This window comes from Phyllobates terribilis, unplaced genomic scaffold (genome assembly GCF_046119375.1).
Source record: "Phyllobates terribilis strain yellow unplaced genomic scaffold, ASM4611937v1 Scaffold_1__5_contigs__length_1240528914, whole genome shotgun sequence".
NCBI lineage: Eukaryota > Metazoa > Chordata > Amphibia > Anura > Dendrobatidae > Phyllobates > Phyllobates terribilis.
The window spans coordinates 321961048-321981285 of NW_027362761.1; the positions used below are offsets into that span (position 1 = coordinate 321961048).

Here is a 20238-nt window from a genome sequence, read left to right on the forward strand (position 1 = left end):
GATAAGAAAGTAATAATGCCTGACTTTACTGCGGCCCTGACAGTGTACACTGCTGATAGATCTGTTATTCTTTACTCAAATGGTTTTTACTGCACTAAATTCAATTCCACCCTGGAGCAGAGCTCCGTGTGGCTGACAGCGATCACTGAAAGCTTATTTTTACTGCTCGGCTAAAAAGTCCTTACTGTATTTATAGGCGTCCGACATGGCCTTGGAGAATATTTCGTTAGCTAGAACCAAAAGTCATATTTTTGAAGGCTGAATATTCAGGAATTTTTATTTCTGATATTAAACCTATTACAATGCTAGCTTATTAAGGTAATGATTATCAATGTACAGCTTATGTAACTCAGAAATGCTTAAGATTTCATGCTTCTAATCCTTAAAAAGTACCGTCTGTGACTGCCCTTTTTATGCAAGAAAACAGACAGATGATTTTACTAAATAAAACTAACAAAAAAGCCCAAAAGAGTCCCTAATAGTAGGCTAAAGGACCGGACTTCCTAGCAAAACTCAGGTCCGAGGGGGGCTGGGATCCTACAACACTCCCCTGCCCCACTCACTGGGAAAGCGCTGCATCTTGTGCTTTGAACTAAGCCAGTGATCGGTAACCACTCTAATGATGTTCCTGATCAGGAATATCTAAAAATGTATGCAAATAAGTGTATTAAAAATATTACTGATCGCCGCCCACCCCAGTTTCTGGTGTCGCTCCAGTCCTCTTCTGTCTCAATTGACCTGAAAATCAGTCCTGAAAGTGACTTCTAATCACTTTCTCAATGTAAGTCTATGGAGCCCTGTTTTGAGCCTCATAGACTTCCAATGGAAAGGCTGCACAGCGCCCCCACAGAGTAAGCCACCAAAGCTGAAGAGTGGTCATGGCCAAAAGAGGACCGCAGCGCAATAGAAACCGAGGAAGATTGCAATTGTGGAGTACACTTATTGCATAATTAGGAGGGATTGGGGAACAAAAATGCTAAGACATCTTCATTAACTCCTAATTGAGCCGGCAATGGTTTTCATGCAGTCATTGCTATGCACTTTTAGCAGCTCTACACCAAATTCACTGACAACTATTCTTCCCTCAGATTTATACACACGCACATTGCACTTGGCTAAGTAACAAAGTGTCCTCAATGGTGAGAGGGGAGTAAGCAAGACACCTATGGTGGCAACTTATATCTGTAGGAAATCCAACATTCACAATCCTTTATCCTCACACATCCAGCCACTTTTATAATCTCAGCCTTTTGTCATGAAGTAGGTCGTGTAGCTGAGGACATCAATCAGAACTTCTCGCCTGCAACCCTGGCACTCATTGTTCTACACCTAGTTAAGAATCTGTCTACATAACTATAACCACTCTGGACATTAAGACCCCATTCACACGTCATTAAACTGATTGATTTTAATCAGTGGGTTCTCACCCCCACTTTCAGTCTGTGGGTCTGTTTTTACCATCAGCGTGGCATCTATTTTTCTTGTATCCCCTCCAGAATTTTCAAATTTCTCCTACCTATTATATAGTAAAAAATAAACAGCACTAGGGTGGCACACAAAACGACAGACGTGTGAATGAGGCCTGTGTACTGGAAGTTGACAATAACTGGAAACCAATCAGGAAAAATAACCTGGAACCTTTCAGCCTTATTATGCTTATGATTTTAAAAAAAAGGAAATCTTAAGGCTCCTTGTCCAAGTCTAACCAGCACAAATCCAATCACAGCACAGAGGGGAACAAACAGGTAACAGCAATAATATTTTCTTGACCGTTCATAAATGGTATGTGAAAAAATCCTATGACAATGTTTTAATCAAAGGGCAAAAACATGTATATACTGCCATAGGAACACTCTTAATTCCCAGTAGAGCAATGAGTTACAACACATTCACCTGCGGCACCAAGGACATTATCTGAAAACTGATTTTGCCAGTAATCTTTCACTTTTACAATCTGTGAATGCAGTAAACTTTTACATCGTTCTGCAGGGCAAACTGCCTCTAACAAAGATATCAAAGCTTTACGGCAGGACATAGACAATCTCAACACTATAAAATCAGAAACAATGAGTAAAGGGACACAAATGCCACAAATACAAACACTTGGAAGAAAACCATTGAAAGCATACACCAGCAGAGACCTGTAACAAGTAGGGACAGTGCAACACCTACTGACACCTCCAATCCCAACCACCTACCTGCTTTATACAGCCTGTGTTTGCAGAGAAGGTGTAAATGCAAATGAAGCTGGTAACTCATGAGCTGATTATTCCACATTGAGGCAAAACTTATCTCTGAATACGCAGGGTTATTAAATCGAACAAAAATTAAGTATTAATGAGCCACAAGTGATAAGGAACAAGAATTCAGGGACATTTGTATCTGCTATCTTATCTCTCTGTGTGTAACATTAACCAGAACAAATCAGGAGCCCAACCCCTTGTAATCTTTCCCAGCTAAGGGTCTGATTACAGAATGTCAGGAGGAGAACTTTGTTCATTCATATCTAGGAATGGAGCAATAATGGACTGTGTTTGTGTAAAGACAGCAGGCGCCTTGTGGCATGTACTCCATGGGACCTGTCCTGCAGGTCATACTATTAGTGTATAGCTAGTAAGCATGCAAGTGAGCAGGTAGGCATACATAATATACCGCCAGGAGAGAGATATGAATTGGAAAAGTCAAGAAAAAAATCCTTTCCCTTTATTCTGTGTATCAGTAGTGTGCTAAAAGAGTGCAAGGAAAACTATAACACTTCCAGCCTTACAACCTTAAAAGGCAACTTAGAGTTAAAAACTTACAAACTTAAGTTACAAACTTAAAGGCAACAAAAACATATCTATGGATGTCACAAACATTAAAAAGTCACATGAAATGACAGCAACTAAAGTCTGTATAGCTGCAAACGGAGGCCTCAATCAGATGTCCGGGATTTACTTGTACATAAAAACACAGACCGTTGTGTTTTGAATCAATTATCATCCGCGCTTGGTCAGTGTCAGTTTCACCATCCGCGCTTGGTCAGTGTCAGTTTCATCATCCGCGCTTGGTCAGTGTCAGTTTCACCATCCGCGCTTGGTCAGTGTCAGTGTCATCATCCGCGCTTGGTCAGTGTCAGTTTCATCATCCGCGCTTGGTCAGTGTCAGTTTCATCATCCGTGCTGGGTCAGTGTCAGTTTCACCATCCGCGCTTGGTCAGTGTCAGTTTCACCATCCGCGCTTGGTCAGTGTCAGTTTCACCATCCGCGCTTGGTCAGTGTCAGTTTCACCATCCGCGCTTGGTCAGTGTCAGTTTCACCATCCGCGCTTGGTCAGTGTCAGTTTCACCATCCGCGCTTGGTCAGTGTCAGTTTCACCATCCGCGCTTGGTCAGTGTCAGTTTCACCATCCGCGCTTGGTCAGTGTCAGTTTCACCATCCGCGCTTGGTCAGTGTCAGTTTCACCATCCGCGCTTGGTCAGTGTCAGTTTCACCATCCGCGCTTGGTCAGTGTCAGTTTCATCATCCGCGCTTGGTCAGTGTCAGTTTCATCATCCGTGCTGGGTCAATGTCAGTTTCATCATCCTTGCTTGGTCAGTGTCAGTTTCATCATCTGCGCTTGGTCAGTGTCAGTTTCATCATCTGCGCTTGGTCAGTGTCAGTTTCATCATCTGCGCTTGGTCAGTGTCAGTTTCATCATCCGTGCTGGGTCAGTGTCAGTTTCATCATCCTTGCTGGGTCAGTGTCAGTTTCATCATCTGCGCTTGGTCAGTGTCAGTTTCATCATCTGCGCTTGGTCAGTGTCAGTTTCATCATCTGCGCTTGGTCAGTGTCAGTTTCATCATCCGCGCTTGGTCAGCGTCAGTTTCGCCGAGTATCTTCAGCGTGTTCGGCAATTATGTTTTAGTCACTCCGTGCGCATGATTTGCGACTGTTTGACAGCTTTAATACATGTGAGGAATGCCTAAGAAACAAGCATTCTTCACATGTATTAAAGATGTCAAACAGTCGCAAATCATGAGCACGGCGTGACTCAAACATAACACCCGAGCACGCTGAAGATACTCGGAAAACACCCGAGCATGCTCATAAATCTCGAGTAATGAACATGCTCACTCATCACTACCAATGATATGTCTGCCCCTGTCTGAAACTTCGTAAGGAGTGCTGTCTTCAATTGGTTCTGTGATATCAGTGTACAGTCCGTATGTTGGCCATGTTTAAAGGGGCTGTCCGGTCCAAATCAACAAGTCTCCAGTCACTATGTGGGACTGCAGACTTATGAATCCCCCAAGCGATGATACACTGATGGTAAAAACGAACACAGAGACCATACACTGATGACACCAGCACCATTTTTGTCACATACGTGTAATAGAGTCCTTACCAAGTTCATCACGGCCAGCACACGGACGGCACTCTGATGCCATCCATGTGCTGTCAGTTTTCACAGATTCATAAACTTGAATAGGTCATTTTGATTAATGAGTCGGATAGACTAAAGACTATAAGGGGTCAGTGTTCTATCCATGAAAATGACTATAAGGGGTCAGTGTTCTATCCATGAAAATGACTATAGACTATAGGGGTCCGTGTTCTATCCATGAAAATTATGGATAGAACACGCATGCGACTCTTGGACGTCTGAATGAGGCCTAAGGCTGAATTTTTGCAGAGTACAAAAAAAAACAAAAAACGCATGTGTTTTTACCATGAACTGACACTATTTGCATTGTTTTGCAAAAGCCACGGTGTGAATCACGGTTTAAAGTATTCTTCTTTGTTATTCGGTCTTGTCAAAATCAGTGGAATAAGCTGTAAAAAAAGAGTCCAGCTTTTTAGGGTGAATTATACTGCTAATTGATTACATACATTTCTGTAACTGACCCATATATCTGAATGTGGTTGACAGAAATCTATATGCCCGATGAGGAAACAACCACTCCCAGAAATTTTTGCAACAAATCTGCCCTGTGTGAATGTACACACATTGTACGCCCGTGTGGGATGGAAATGCTTCAGATTTTACACAGGTATTTGCATATGGGAAACCTGCAGTGGATAACAATATCAGCCAGGAGCACAAGCTGAACAAGCCTGTTGAAAAATCTGACTGCAATGAAATAGACCTGTACGGGCGGAATCTGTAGTATGGTCATCTTTGTTGTGGATTACAATCCCTTTCAATGTAGAGGAAAAAAATTCTGTTGCAAATCTGCATATTGTACATTCAGATAAGCGGTTATTTATTGAGGTCAATGTAATACTCATTAGATAGCTGTCAGCTGAACGATTATTCTGCAGACAGCTAGATCTCCTGATTGCCCACAGCCCAGACAAGCGCTCCAGTGTTCTCTATAGGAAATCAGCAGCTAAACTCCTCTGGCAGCGGCTTAAGAGAATAGGAGGATCTGCCATTGGAAAACGACATATGGCACGAGTAGCCAGATCCCATCGATATAGTCGGATTCGTTCGACTTTAGTCTAATGTGGATGGGGTCTTAAGTTGTGGCTTACTGAAAAAAAAATTCTAATTGGCTCAAGTATTTTGTCAAGCCTTGATGCCGTTCTGCTTTACATACAGTATATGAACCGCAATAAACCAATAATTTCACGATTCAACCGAGTTAAAAATAAAAATCTTGATGTTCATAAAAATATCTCCTGAAAATAATTGTTACAAATCTGACATCACAGTAAGAGCCAAGGAAGACAACAAGACCTTCTATTTATGACTATGCAAATACATTGCTCCACACAGCAACAGAAACAAAAGGAAAATGAAGTCTGCAGATAAGTCTCCTATTTCAGCCCAAATCTGTATGTCCAGTGTCTGAATACATTCCCTTGTCTTTATTTATTACCATTTCCTACAGTTCATGGACTGTCAGGGATTGTTAACTGTGCTGAACTGACATAAATTCCTGACCGTGTAGTGACACAAGTGCCGCAGGCGGCAACAGATCTGTGTGGCAACTACTTCCACTGAATGTCTTTGCCTCGCAGAGCAGATGGAGATTGAAGCCATCATTCAGGACATCACAAGACTACAGATTTATTTAGCAGAACTTTCTCCTTACACTGGGTTTTAGAAATGTAAAAGCAAATCAAGCGGAAAGAAACAAATGAAATGTAGTCATAAAGGACAATAGGTTATATGTGTAAAATCCTTCCACTGTCAACAGCTGCAGATAGAAGAAATGTGAATGTCCAGAGTGATCTCCGCATATCGAATGGGGTTTACCCCAAGGTCAGAAGTGACTGGATTGGATTAGACCCCTGTAACATGTTCTGCAGACAGTGAAGAGACTCCTGACTGTGCGCAGACCGGGGGCTGGTGTGAACAGCAGACAATTGAACACAATAGTCTTTCACTAGCTTTAAGGCACTTGATATGTTTTGCAATGGTTAAATAGAAGGTGATCAGCTTGCACACTGCACAGATCCTGTTCCAGTCCTTAGTTTCCTTACATCACATTCCCAGCTCACCAGATAGAAGACATAGCTATTTTCCTCTGTGTGTGACCTGACCACATTTCTGTGCACTTTAAAAAAGGTTTCCAAGAAGAATAGACAAAAGTAATCAGATAAAGATAACATCACTGGCAAATATTCAACTACAGCATGTGACTTCTGGAGTTCAAAGTTGCTGTAGAGGTTTACAATTTTGTCCACTAGAGGGCACTAATGACACAGCAATCTCAGCCTACTTCAAACCAGCACAAGGCTTGGCAAGGCACAGGTGGTGCTGTTCTCCCACAAATAGCAAGATGGAGAGGTTATCCCTGTGTGATCAATAGGCGTCTGGCTTCACAGGGCAAGTTCCTAAGTAGTGACTAAAGCGTCTACAGGGTGCACCAAAATGTGGCTTTACAGCAAATCAGTGTGGTTTTCAATGTATTAAAGAGTTGTCCACTACCTTAAAACTATGTTCACATGCTGTGTTTTTTTTTTATTGCAAATTAAAAGCCGCTATTTTTTCCTCACTGAATTTTAGAACTGCAGCATTTTTTTTAAAAAATCTGTAGCATGTCAATTCTTTCAACCATCAAAAGCACTGCGAAAGTTAAAAAAAAAAAAATCTGCAAAAAAAGGCAACAGTGAAATATAAACTACTTATTAAACATATACTGCAGACAAAGCACGAATATAATCCACACCCAAAAAGCGCTGCAAAAAAAAACCACAGCAAAAATGGGCGTTTTAATGCAGCATTTTTTACTGTAAAGAGCAGGTTTTGGCAACTGAAAAAAAAGCAGCAAAAATGCTGCGTGTGAACAAAACCTAACTTAGTTTCTGCTTTTGCCATAAAAGGATACTGCCACTAAAGATATAGGCTTAAAACATGAAAGTTTGTTGAAAAGCCATTTCTACTTCGCTTCTCATCTTCTGTCACCAGTTTTGTTGTCACAGCCATCATAGAATCATAGAATCATAGAATCATAGAATGGTAGAGTTGGAAGGGACCTCCTGGGTCATCTGGTCCAACCCCCTGCTCAAAGCAGGATTCACTAAATCATCTCAGACAGATGTCTGTCCAGCCTCTGTTTGAAGACGTCCATTGAAGGGGAACTCACCACCTCTCGTGGCAGCCTGTTCCACTCATTAATCACCCTAACTGTCAAAAAGTTTTTTCTAATATCTAATCTGTGTCTCCTCCCATTTAGTTTCATCCCATTGCTTCTAGTCTTTCCTTGTGCAAATGAGAATAAAGATGATCCTTCTACAATGTGACAGCCCTTGACATATTTGTAGACAGCTATTAAGTCTCCTCTCAGTCTTCTTTTTTGCAAGCTAAACATTCCCAAATCCTGCAACCGTTCCTCATAGGACATGGTTTGCAGACCAGTCACCATTCTGGTCGCTCTTCTCTGAACTTGCTCCAGTTTGTCTATGTCTTTTTTAAAATGTGGTGCCCAAAACTGTACACAGTATTCCAGATGAGGTCTGACCAAAGAGGAGTAAAGACCGATAATGACTTCACGTGATCTAGACTGTATGCTTCTGTTAATACATCCCAGAATTGTATTTGCCTTTTTTGCTGCTGCATCACACTGTTGACTCATGTTCAGTCTATGATCTATTAGTATACCTAAATCTTTTTCACATGTACTGTTGCTTAGCTCTATTCCTCCCATTCTGTATATGCTTTTTTCATTTTTATTGCCCAGATGTAGTACTTTGCATTTTTCCCTGTTAAAAACCATTCTGTTGGTTGCCGACCCACTGCTCCAGTTTATTTAGGTCTTTTTGAATCCTCTCTCTCTCTTCTCTAGTATTAGCTATCCCTCCTAGCTTTGTGTCATCAGCAAATTTAATCAGTTTACCCTCAATTCCTTCATCTAAATCATTGATAAAGATGTTGAACAATACAGGTCCCAGGACGGAGCCCTGTGGTACCCCACTTGAGACATTCATCCAGCTGGATGTGAAGCCATTTACAATCACCCTTTGAGTCCGATCACTAAGCCAGTTATGAATCCACCTAACAGTTGCCTGGTCCATTGCATACTTGGTCATTTTTTCAATAAGGATGGTGTGAGATACTTTGTCAAATGCTTTGCTGAAGTCAAGATATACTATATCTACAGCATTTCCCTGATCCACCCAGTCAGTGATTCTGTCATAGAAGGAAATTAAGTTAGTCTGACATGACTTGTTAGTTATAAACCCATGCTGACTCTGGTTAATCACTTCATTCTTATCCAGGTACTTACATACATGTTGTTTAATAATTTGTTCAAAGATCTTTCCTGGTATAGAAGTCAGACTCACCGGCCTCACTTCCTCCTCAGATTCCTGTGCTCTCTTCTGACTACACTTCCCATCATTCCTTATGCTGGGCTGCAAGCCAGCAGTGAGTAGAGGCCCTCACACCATCCGCAGCTTCACCTTCACAATCTCAGGCTATGTGCCCATGATGCAGAAAATTTCTGCAGCGTTTCTGCATGTTCTTTGCAGTAAAAACGATTGCGGATTTTACACGCGTTTTTGCAGAGTTTTTACATGCGGATTTGACTTGCGTTTTTCAAATGCATTGGGACCTCAAATCCGCATGCAGAAACGCACAAACAATGGACATGCTGCGGATTTTTCCGCAAGGAAAATCCGCTGTGGAAAATTCCGCAGCATGGGCACAGAACATGCAGATTTTCATTGGGGATCATGGGGCATGGATTACCAAGAGTTTTGCAAGCGTTCCGCGTCAAAAACGCTTGAAAAACGCATAGTGGGCACACAGCCTTACTTACAGAAAATAGTGAAAAAAGCCTAAATTCAACCCATATAGTTTATTTTTAATAAATATATTGGGCCTGATTCATCTAAATGTTTTTGACAGAATTCTGGCTTAAAGGAAACGTTTGCAACGTTTTAAGGAGATTTAAAGGGAACTTGTCATATTTAAAAAAAAAGATTTTTCTGCAAGGAAAATCCGCTGCGGAAAATTCTGCAGCATGTGCACAGAACATGCGGATTTTCATTGGGGATCATGGGGCACGGATTACCAAGCGTTTGCGCTGCGGAAATTCCGCATAAAAAACGCTTGAAAAAAGCATAGTGGGCACGCAGTCTCACAGCCTCACCACGATCTCCAGTCCAGGACCAGGCTGCAGGCCAGTCCCTGTAAGGCTACGTTCACACAGCAGTGTTTTTGGTCCGCGTGCTGACCGTAAAATGTAATAGGACTGTAGAGATGAGTACTGATGTTTTTCACGGACTGGATCTGCATGTGGAAAAAAAAATTGCAGCTTGCACTAATCTATTTTGTATCTCAGATGAGACTTGTCTATTCAAGTCTATTAGTGTGCAAATAAAAAAAAAAAAATCTATTCCATGTGGCTCAACCATATAGCATCCATTATTTTACGAATACATTGCCATTATTAACCGTGGAAACTGTAACTGAACATGTACCTTTTAAAATGTTGGTGCACAGAAACGAATGTCACATGGATGTCAAAAATGGAATCACAGTATGCATACAGATGACAAGATGAAAGAAAATCATCCTGAAAAGTCAAATTATTTTTATATGTTCAGGTGTTCATAACTTTACTTGAAACAGAATACAAAGCACCAGAACACTAGCTCTATCAAAGATTATCCACTACTCACCCGTTACTGACTAAAAACATAGAGAATTTAGATTATGAGCCCCAATGGGGATGGTGGTGGTGGTGGTGGTGGTGGTGGTGATGATGATGATGTTTGTACTGTAAAGTACTGTGGCAATTAATGGCGCTATATAAGTGAGCAAAATAAACAAAATGGATCTCCTGTAATAGGATGGATAGAGAGCAATATATATTATAGAGGGTATATTGATTGGTGTATCTATACATTATACAGGGAATAGCAGGGCGGGTGTATGTATATATACACACACATATGTGTATATCTATATATATACACACACACACACACACACACACACACACACACATGTCTGGGTCTTCCGATCTAAGCATGGACTGTGTGAAGGTGTTATGCTGGGGCCGTATGCCAACTTTGATAGCGACCAGGGCTGTGGAGTCAGTAAGCCAAACCATCGACTCAGACTCCTCAATTTCCCTGACTCCACATCACAGCCTCACTGCTGAGCGTGTACATAAAGTGTAGCACAGATTTACAGCTAAAAGCCTAGATACTTAGATGAGGAACAGAACAGACATTTATAGAACATTTCATAACTTTCCCAAATTCTTATGAAAAAAATTACAGCACATCCTGCATTGTACTACTGAACCCAATTTATTATAGAATCATAGAATGGTAGAGTTGGAGGGGACCTCCTGGGTCATCTGGTCCAACCCCCTGCTCAAAGCAGGATTCACTAAACCATCTCAGACAGATGTCTGTCCAGCCTCTTTTTGAAGGCGTCCATTGAAGGGGAACTCACCACCTCTCGTGGCAGCCTGTTCCACTCATTGATCATCCTAACTGTCAAAAAGTTTTTTCTAATATCTAATCTGTGTCTCCTCCCATTTAGTTTCATCCCATTGCTTCTAGTCTTTCCTTGTGCAAATGTGAATAAAGATGATCCTTCTACAATGTGACAGCCCTTGAGATATTTGTAGACAGCTATTAAGTCTCCTCTCAGTCTTCTTTTTTGCAAGCTAAACATTCCCAAATCCTGCAACCGTTCCTCATAGGACATGGTTTGCAGACCAGTCACCATTCTGGTCGCTCTTCTCTGAACTTGCTCCAGTTTGTCTATGTCTTTTTTAAAATGTGGTGCCCAAAACTGTACACAGTATTCCAGATCAGGTCTGACCAAAGAGGAGTAAAGACTGATAATGACTTCACGTGATCTAGACTGTATTATATATTTTAGGCGTCGGTCCATTTTATACCGACTCCACAGCCCTGTGACACAGGTTGCCACGGCCAAAGATCACTATATGCCGCTGCTACATTGTAGCATAATGCAGCTGAATGGGGTCGCATTGTGACTGCAAGAAGCAAATCATAAAAAAAAATCGAACTGGTTCCAACTTTTTATTTCTTGCCTGTTACAGTAGCCATATCCTGCAGATCGTAATGAGACCCTATTCACGTGCATTATACTGCGATGAAGGGGTTGCATATAGCATTCATTGGCTTTGATAAGGAGAATAATCAATACATTTATTATAATCTATAATGGGCCAATATGTTATATAAATTGTTATGCCATCTTTATAAAATCATGCTTTGATAACTTTAGCTAGATAAGATGTACCAAAGAAACCAGTGTGTAGCTCCAGCCTCAACCCTATTAACCCTCAACTGGTGAGGTGGGGTTTGCCACACGCCAGGGAATTTTTGTTCAGCTGCCATTCATTGAAAAATGCTGGTATGAGGATACGTGTCTCACTAGCTTCCATCCATTTGTGGGTGTCAAAAATTTGTTATACTCATGTGTAATCAATCGCCAATAAGAAAACGATTAAAACAAGCGTGATCTTAGCATTTTCTGTAAAAATAAGAGATTTCTAAACACTGGGGTATAGGAAACCCCACATCACCAGTTGCGTGACAAAAACCCCACCTCACCAGTTGAGGGTTAAAATGGATGCATTATTTTATGTGCACAGTACAGGTTGGTGATTGGTGCTGTCCAGGAAAAAAGTCAGATGGGGTCACTAAGATTAGTGATCCCAGAATTGAGATGAGTAAATTATGGCATATTTTAATAAAATGTCATTGGTTATTGCTTGGTCTCAACAGCCAAACCATGTTGATGACTGGGTCCCACCATTCTACATCAATGCCAAAACTGAGATGTGTAGAAACCGGCCACTGTGCCCCTAATTAGCACAACTCCAGTCTTCATGATCTTAACATTTTTGCAGCAAAAAGAAAGTTAATCTGTAATCCCCAGTTCCTGTGCCAGTCTACACTGGATATTGTCTTCATGAATTCAATGGTATGATAGATAACTTCTAGGGCAGGGATCCCCAACTCCAGTCCTCAAGGCCCACCAACAGGTCATGCTTTCAGGATTTCCTTAGAATAGCACATGTGATAATTGCATCACCTGCACAAGCAATAATTCCATCACCTGTGCAATACTAAGGAAATCCTGAAAACATGACCTGTTGGTGGGCCTCGAGGACTGGAGTTGAGGAACCCGGTTCTAGGGGACAAAAATGTGTCAAGTGTCAGGAGACTAGGACTGATCTTCTAAGGCATGGACAGTAAGGAGGCACACCATGAGTTAACAAGAACTATATTGCACCTTGCTGTCGAGCCCTATCAAAAAGTTTATGACGAGCTGCTTGAGAGTTACATTACTTTTTATTTTCTTTAATGCCATTATATAGAAGGAAGTAATGCGTTTTGTGTAGTGGCTGCTGGCAAGAACTGCAGCTTAGGTCCTATTGAAGTGAATAGAAGCTGATCAGCAGTTCTCAGGAACAACCACTATACAGTGTGCGGAGCCAGGCTGCTATCGCTGTGTCGGTGCCGCATACAGCTGATCGGTAAGGGGTGGCAGGCGTCTCATCTCTACTGATCGGTATTGATGACATTCATATCAAAGCTGCACAACAACTTTAAAGTGCAACCATCATTTCACATTTTATTTCAGAAATCTATATAACATGAAAATAAGAAACCTAGTAATATATCTTATCATAGGAATCTGCTTCTTTCTCCTCTTGGATTGATCTTTCACTATGTAAACTCTGTTTTTACGTTTTTTAATCAAAATAATGTTAACTAAGTACCCTGTGTTATTTTTAAGCACTATTGCCATTTATTTATTGACTGAAGGGTACATGTTCATTATGCCATTTTCTTAAATTTTGTAATCTCTTGTTTTTTTAGTAGTAAAATCTGTATTCAGCCAAGACAGATTATCACATTACCGAGATAGGATGTTTTAAGCACCACCTGCCATTTCCTATGAAGAGGAGGGGGAAGCTAGAAGCAGACACAGGCTTTCTCCTGAAATGAGTTGGGCTACATTCCCACGTTGAGCGTTTTGGGAGTTTTTGATGTTGCACATATTCTGCACTTATTAAGTAAAATAGATTACTTGTATTTTTTTTCAAAATATGCAGTGTAAAAAAAACTCACCAAAAACTCATTGTGGAAACACAGCCATATAGTTCTCCATAGAATCTTATTAGCACCAATTGACATCTATCTTAGTAATGGAAATTCACTGAAGACAGATTGTACTCGCGAATTGAAAATAGTGAGTATGAATGATCAGCTCAGGAGAAAGAGGAGGATCTCTCAAATAAGAAAAATAAAAATCCTTGTAATACATGTATAGTACGGATTTCTGAACAAAAAAAAAAATGAAAGTAGTTACTCCTTAAAAAGCTGTTAAAAGTCTGAAGTATGCTCTAATCCTGGTAATTGCAGTGGGACAGATAGTTAACTCCAACAGATTGCTTTTATTTATATTATTATTATTTATTGGTGATGGTGGAGAAGCAATTCATGTGCCTGTGTCATAAGAGAACACTTTGCAGTGGTACTACTACAGTGTAAAGCAAGGATGGGTTAATAGGGTATACATTTTGAATGTGCATGAAGATTAATAAAGAAATATTATAGAACTTCCTAATATACGGTACTTTGTTTCATTTCACCATTACCATGTTGGAGTGCTCTAACATCCAGTGTTCAATTCACCAACAACAAGCGGAGATCTTGGTAAACAAGGATAAATGTCTTTATCCTAAGACCATTAAGAATTGACTGCATGTAGGTCTCAACACAATTAAGTGCTAAATACATATATTTGTCTGTACAGCGCTACGGTTTTTTGCCAGCACTATACAATACATTGTCATTTCATCAACACAAAAAAGACACTACCGATTGGACTTAACTGCACTAATAATGTCATAAAAATCTGCTTCCAACACAATTACAAAGATTTCCACACAGCAGGATCACCGGCAAACAAATGTCAGATCAAATTATTCCACACCTTGCAGCGCACACAGTATTATCATCAGTAAAACTGGAGAGGACATTTTTCCAAGGATCTAATTACCTATGACTGATTCCTTACATCAACAGCTGCCTAAGAATAGAGAGCTGAGGATCTCACATGGTTTTTAGCTGACAGCAGAGGTGGTGTGACTTGGCTATGTGAAGTCAGAATAACGCCGCTCTGGAAGAATGGTGTAAGCCTTTCCCAGCAGATTGTGGGCTTGCACATTCCTCACTCCTTGCTGGATGTCCTCAAGCATCAGTTCAACAGCCCTGCTGCATTCAACATGACCTAGAGCGGGCCTCCGAACAAGGGAGTCTGCCAAGATTTCCCAAGAGGTTTGTCAATTCACAGTTTTATGTTTCCAGAAGACTGCATTTCACAGAGGCCAGACATCAGGCTCCTTACCTGCGTCTGCCAATTACATAAATCACAGATCCGATTCTACAGTAAGTATAGACATAAATGAATATATATTGTGCTCAGTGGGAGGGAAAACCAAACACGTTACAATGTCTTCTACCTATAAACCAAATTCACTTTGTCTTTACTGTACTTTTGTGATGGAGAACTTGAATATTCAATGGAAATATATATTTGCTTTGAGCCTTTATCTAGTTTCTACCTTTCTGGGGTCACACAAGATGTGCTGGTGCAATAGTTTAGTGTAGAACCTAAATGCGATTGGACGAACAAATCTGATATTCCTGTTCACACACGGCTTTATTGCCTGAGATAGGAAGAAAAGTAGAATAAATTAAATCATGGACAATGTCTTGGTAATCCAATTTTCTTTCTCTTACTGCAAGAATCTTATAAAGGTTCAAAAGGAACCCATCAGATCCCCCAGGAATACACCACCACATTGATTTAGAGGCTAACCTAGTAATACAATCATGCTCCTGATGTACTATACAGTTATTTATACGTCCGCAAAAATAGCATTTATTGTCATCACTTACATATGGAAATTCTACTGAACTTGTCCGATGATTTCATGGTCTATTCTGGCTCTGCAGTCTCTAATCGTGTCCCAGGATGCGATTGACATTCACCAACCGGTAGTCACCTAGGATGATGATGTGGGCAATTTCCAGCACTCCTCCCTTGACAGACACAGTGCACCTGGGTGATCTCTGCACATTCTCATGGAGAAATTCTATCATGCCAATGCCTGCAGCCTCACTGCGTCTGACCAGGGGGGACGGAAGTTGCATAAAGGTCACAGCCCCACTATCAGTATTTGGTCAGTATTTTTTCTCAGGAGTGGGAGCCAAAACCAGGAGTGGGTGATAAATGCAGAATTTGTGACTTGTTTCTATTACACCTTTTCTCTGATTGTTCCTCACCTGGTTTTGGTGAGGGTGATGTCAGGAGAAGAAGTGTATAACTGGGTGTCGTCAGCATAAAGATGATACTGGAGGAGGGGGTCTAGGACTGAGCCCTGCGGAACCCCGATAGTAAGGGGACGAGGAGAGGAAGAGGAGCCAGCAAAAGATACAGTGAAGGAGCGGTCAGGGAGGTAGGTAGGAGGAGAACCAGGAGAGAACGGCATCCTTGAGGCCTAAAGAGCGGAGCATAGTGAGGAGGAGCTGGTGATCCACAGTGTCAAATGCTGCAGAGAGATCCAGGAGAATCAGCAGGGAGCAGTGACCTTTGGATTTAGCTGTTAGTAGATCAACAGAGACTTTAGTGAGAGCAGTTTCAGTGGAGTGTAAAGAGTGGAAACCAGATTGTAGAGAGGCGAGAAGAGAGTTATCTGAGAGATAGCGGATTAGAAGGGAGTGGACCAAGCGTTCCAGGAGTTTAGAGATGAATGGAAGATTAGAGACAGGTCTGTAGTTAGCAGCGCAGTTCTGGTTCAGGGGTGGCTTTTTAGGTAAAGGGGTTATGATGGCATGTTTAAACGAGGAGTGAAAGATAGCTGAAGAAAGAGAGAGGTTAAATATTCTGGTTAGGTGAGTGGTGACCATCGGTGAGAGAGACTGCAGGAGATGTGAGGGAATGGGGTCACTGTTGCAGGGGAAATGCTACATAAAATGCAACATCACTACAGTGTATGAATACACCCTAAGGCTGTGTGCCCACTATGCGCTTTTTAAGCGTTTCCGCAGCGGCAATTCAGCTGCAGAAACGCTTAAAAAACGCTTGGTAGAAGGTCTGCTATGTTCCCCAATGATAATCCGCATGTGCTGTGCGGATTATCATTGTGGAAAAATCCGCAGCACTAACAATTATTTTGCGTAATTGCGGCATTTTCGCAGCCATTGACTTGCATTGAATCGCTTAATATCCGCATGACTACACGTGCACATGCGGATATTGAGCGATTCAATGTGCAAATGGTACCCGGGTCTGGAGAAGAGGAGACTCTCCTCCAGATCCGGGTACCATAGTACCTGTATAAAAAAAAAAAAAAAATACATTATACTCACCTTCTGATGGCCCCTGGTCTCCATAGTGATGCGTCCTGGCTTCCCGGCGGCTCGAGATGGTCTAAAAGGACCTTCCATGACGTGATTTAGTCATGTGACAGGTCACGCGACCGCTGACGTCGGCGGTCAGTGACGTGTCAAATGACTAAATGACGTCATGGAAGGTCCTTTTAGACCACTGTGAGCCGCCCAACACACCGGATGCACTGGAGGAGACCGGGGGCCATCGGAAGGTGAGTATAATGTTTATTTTTTTACCATTCTTTTACTATAACTGGGTCACACTATGCCGGTTGCATGGATTTATATAGTGTGAACTAGTTGTCAAGCACTTTCCAAGTGATGCTAAAATCGCTTGGAAAGCGCTTGACAACCTGCATGCAGAAATGCATGTGAAAAACGCTTCACTTCCGCTTGTCCCTGGCAGGAAAAACGCATGTAAAATCCGCATGCGATTTTTCTGCCAGGGAGATGCAGAAACGCTCAGGAAAAATCCGGAGCATTTCTGCATCGTGAGCACATAGCCTTATGATGCATTGATACTGGCTGATTATTGTGATCATTCCTAGAAAGGATAGTTCACCCGATAGTTATGCGCTGTAAACAGGCTGCCAATCAACCGACAAATGAGTAAAATGAGAAAATTACTTTTAAGCTTGCTAAAAGTTATCGTTCTCCACAGCACATTGACCTTTGTAAACAAGACACTTTGCTGTCGAGAATAATGACCATATATGTGCACAGAACAATCTATTGCCAATTGTTCTGTGCACATGGGAAGTGCAGTCTATCTGTCTAAATAGGCTATTAAAACATGTAGCCGATTAGCTGTCGTTTTCAGCCTCAGGACATGCAGTGTAACAGTCCCTTAGGCATGGCTATGGTAAAATCTCATTATTGTTGATTCTATGGACACGAAACTGAACGATTTCAGATTTCAATGCACTATGTGAAATATTTGACTGTACAGACAAACCAATAAATAAGTCATTTATATACATTAATGAAGAAAACGAGGTTTAAAAGTAGGCAATTCAGTTGCATTTTGAAAATAGTGACTAGCTGATCATTGCAGGATCAGTTGCTCTAGGACCCAGGTCAAACAGCTGTAAATATAAGGGGAAAGATAGGACAGCAGCCATTCAAATGTAATGTATGAAAAGGTCAGGCTCACTATAGAGGGAACCGCTGTCCATTCTGACTCCACTTAATGGTTGAGCAGGATTCTCTGGAAATCTTATGGATGCCCATGGCGCCAACCATTTGACTTGGGTTGTTAGATGTATAGAATTTTTTTATAGCATTTTTATATATAGCATGAAGAAATTCTTACTTCACACTGACTGCTGAGAATTAATGGGTCATCACCAATCATATAAAGAACGCAATTGCTTTATAGCATGGAGATGGTAAGAAGAGTATTGATCAATACAGCTGCCTCTAGATATAAATCAAAGTAAGATTCTCAGGAAAAAGGAGATGAAAGGGTAAAATGAAAACAAAGAGAAAGGTGAATGTTCACAGTGTGTTACTGGAAACAATAGCAGCCTGCGCATCTCGACTGCATGTCCGCCGGCTGCCAGGGGCTGCGCCTGAGGCCAAAGCTCTCTCCAGTGACCTCACTTGCCAGACAGCATTTCACAGAGAAATGCTTGGTCTTTGTTTCTGGGCAGAGTCTCCCCTGCACCTGATCACTGTAAGTTACTGGTAGCGGAGCTAGCAGACGCATAAGATGCACAGAGAATTTCTCAGGGAGGCCTCATTCATACAGTTGCAGTTTTTATAACATTTTGCATCTGTTTTAAAGAAAAATCAGGAATGGACCAAAAAATAAGAGTTAGAATGGTATCCTTTACAATTTTATGCATCTCAGATTTGTAGCCTACTTTAGGCTTTGAAAACAGGTGCAAAATACTGATCAAATCTGAACTGTCTGAATGAGGCCTTATTGCAAGTGCAACGTATGACAAATTGAAGGAGAAATAATCAGATTAGTGGGGCACATAGCACTTTTACAAAAATCTTCAATTATACTCAGGTCATTTTATAGGTGAGAGCTACAGTATATGCCAACATTTCATTTAAAGTGAATCTGTCAGCAGGTTTGTGTTATGTAATCTGAGATCAGCACAATGTAAAGGCTGGAAGTCTTATTCCAGTGATGTGTCACTTACTGGGCTGTGTGTTGCTGTTTCAATAAAATCTGTGTTTTATCAGCAGGAGATCATTAGTATAAGACTAGATGTCTCATGCCTCCTGGTCCATCCACAACCCGGCAATGATTATCATCAGCTTTTATCTCTATACAGTGTACACAGAAAGCTGTCCATCAGTGATGTGGGCAGGGATACACAGGGCTCAGCATTCTGAGCACTGCTAAATCAGCAGCAGAGAAAACAGTGATTGTATCAAAATTACAGTATGCAGATCAGCCTTTGACACACCGCTAGAATAAGGGTCTCAACTCCTACATTATGCTACTCTCATATTATTATATAGCAAAAACCTGGTGACAGATTCCCTTTAAGGTTACGATCCCACGTTCAGTATTTGTCAGTATTTTACATCATCAGTAATAATAAATAATCTTTAGTTTTTATATAGCGCTAGCATATTCCGCAGCGTTTTACATACATTATCGTCGCTGTCCCCATCGGGGCTCACAATCTAGATTCCCTATCAGTATGTCTTTGGAGTGTGGGAGGAAACCGGAGAACCCGGAGGAAACCCACGCAAACACGGGGAGAACATACAAACTCCTTGCAGATGTTGTCCTTGGTGGGATTTGAACCCAGGACCCCAGCGCTGCAAGGCTGCAGTGCTAACCACTGCGCCACCGTGCCGCCCCAGTATTTGTAACACAAAATTAGGAGTGGGTGAACGTGTTTCTATTATACTTTTCATCTGATAGTTCCACTTCTGGTTTTGGCTTACAAATACTGAGGTAAAATACTGAACGTGGTCTTAGAGAGAGCGGAATGCTGCCAGATATCTGTCGACTTATCTCCCATGTTGAACTTCACCATAACAGACTTTTGTTCTCTCAACATCTCCCATAAAAAGGAAGAGTCGGGCCAATCCCCAAAATCAGTGACTTTGGCCGACATCAATCAAATGTGTATGGGCAACTTAAAGAGGTTGTCCACTACTTTAATATGTCAGATTGGTGGGGGTACAACACGTGGCGCCTCCGCCGAATAGCTGTTTGCAGTGTCAGTTAGAACTGCTCAGTTACGGAGCTGCACAGAGCAGAACCATCAACGGGATTAGTGGCCACGGCCGGGTACTGAGTATCTGCCCCCTACTGATTTAATAATGTCCACCGCCGACACCAGGAACAGCTGATCAGTGAGGGAGCCAGGTGTCGCACCCCCATCAATCAGACATT

At 41.5% G+C, this 20238-nt stretch overlaps 1 protein-coding gene across 14 annotated transcripts in view; it reads right to left on the reverse strand.

Moving 5' to 3' along the window:
• Positions 1–20238, reverse strand: part of FBRSL1 (fibrosin like 1) — a 596278-nt gene that overhangs the window by 329952 nt on the left and 246088 nt on the right. For 2 of the 14 annotated variants that reach the window (XM_073676027.1, XM_073676018.1), the window contains exon 1: positions 2199–2334. The exons of the other annotated variants lie outside the window; for them this stretch is intronic. The gene's annotated coding sequence lies outside the window, so the exon portion shown is untranslated. Of the gene's footprint in view, positions 1–2198; positions 2335–20238 lie in introns of those variants that run through there. 14 annotated transcript variants of the gene reach the window in all.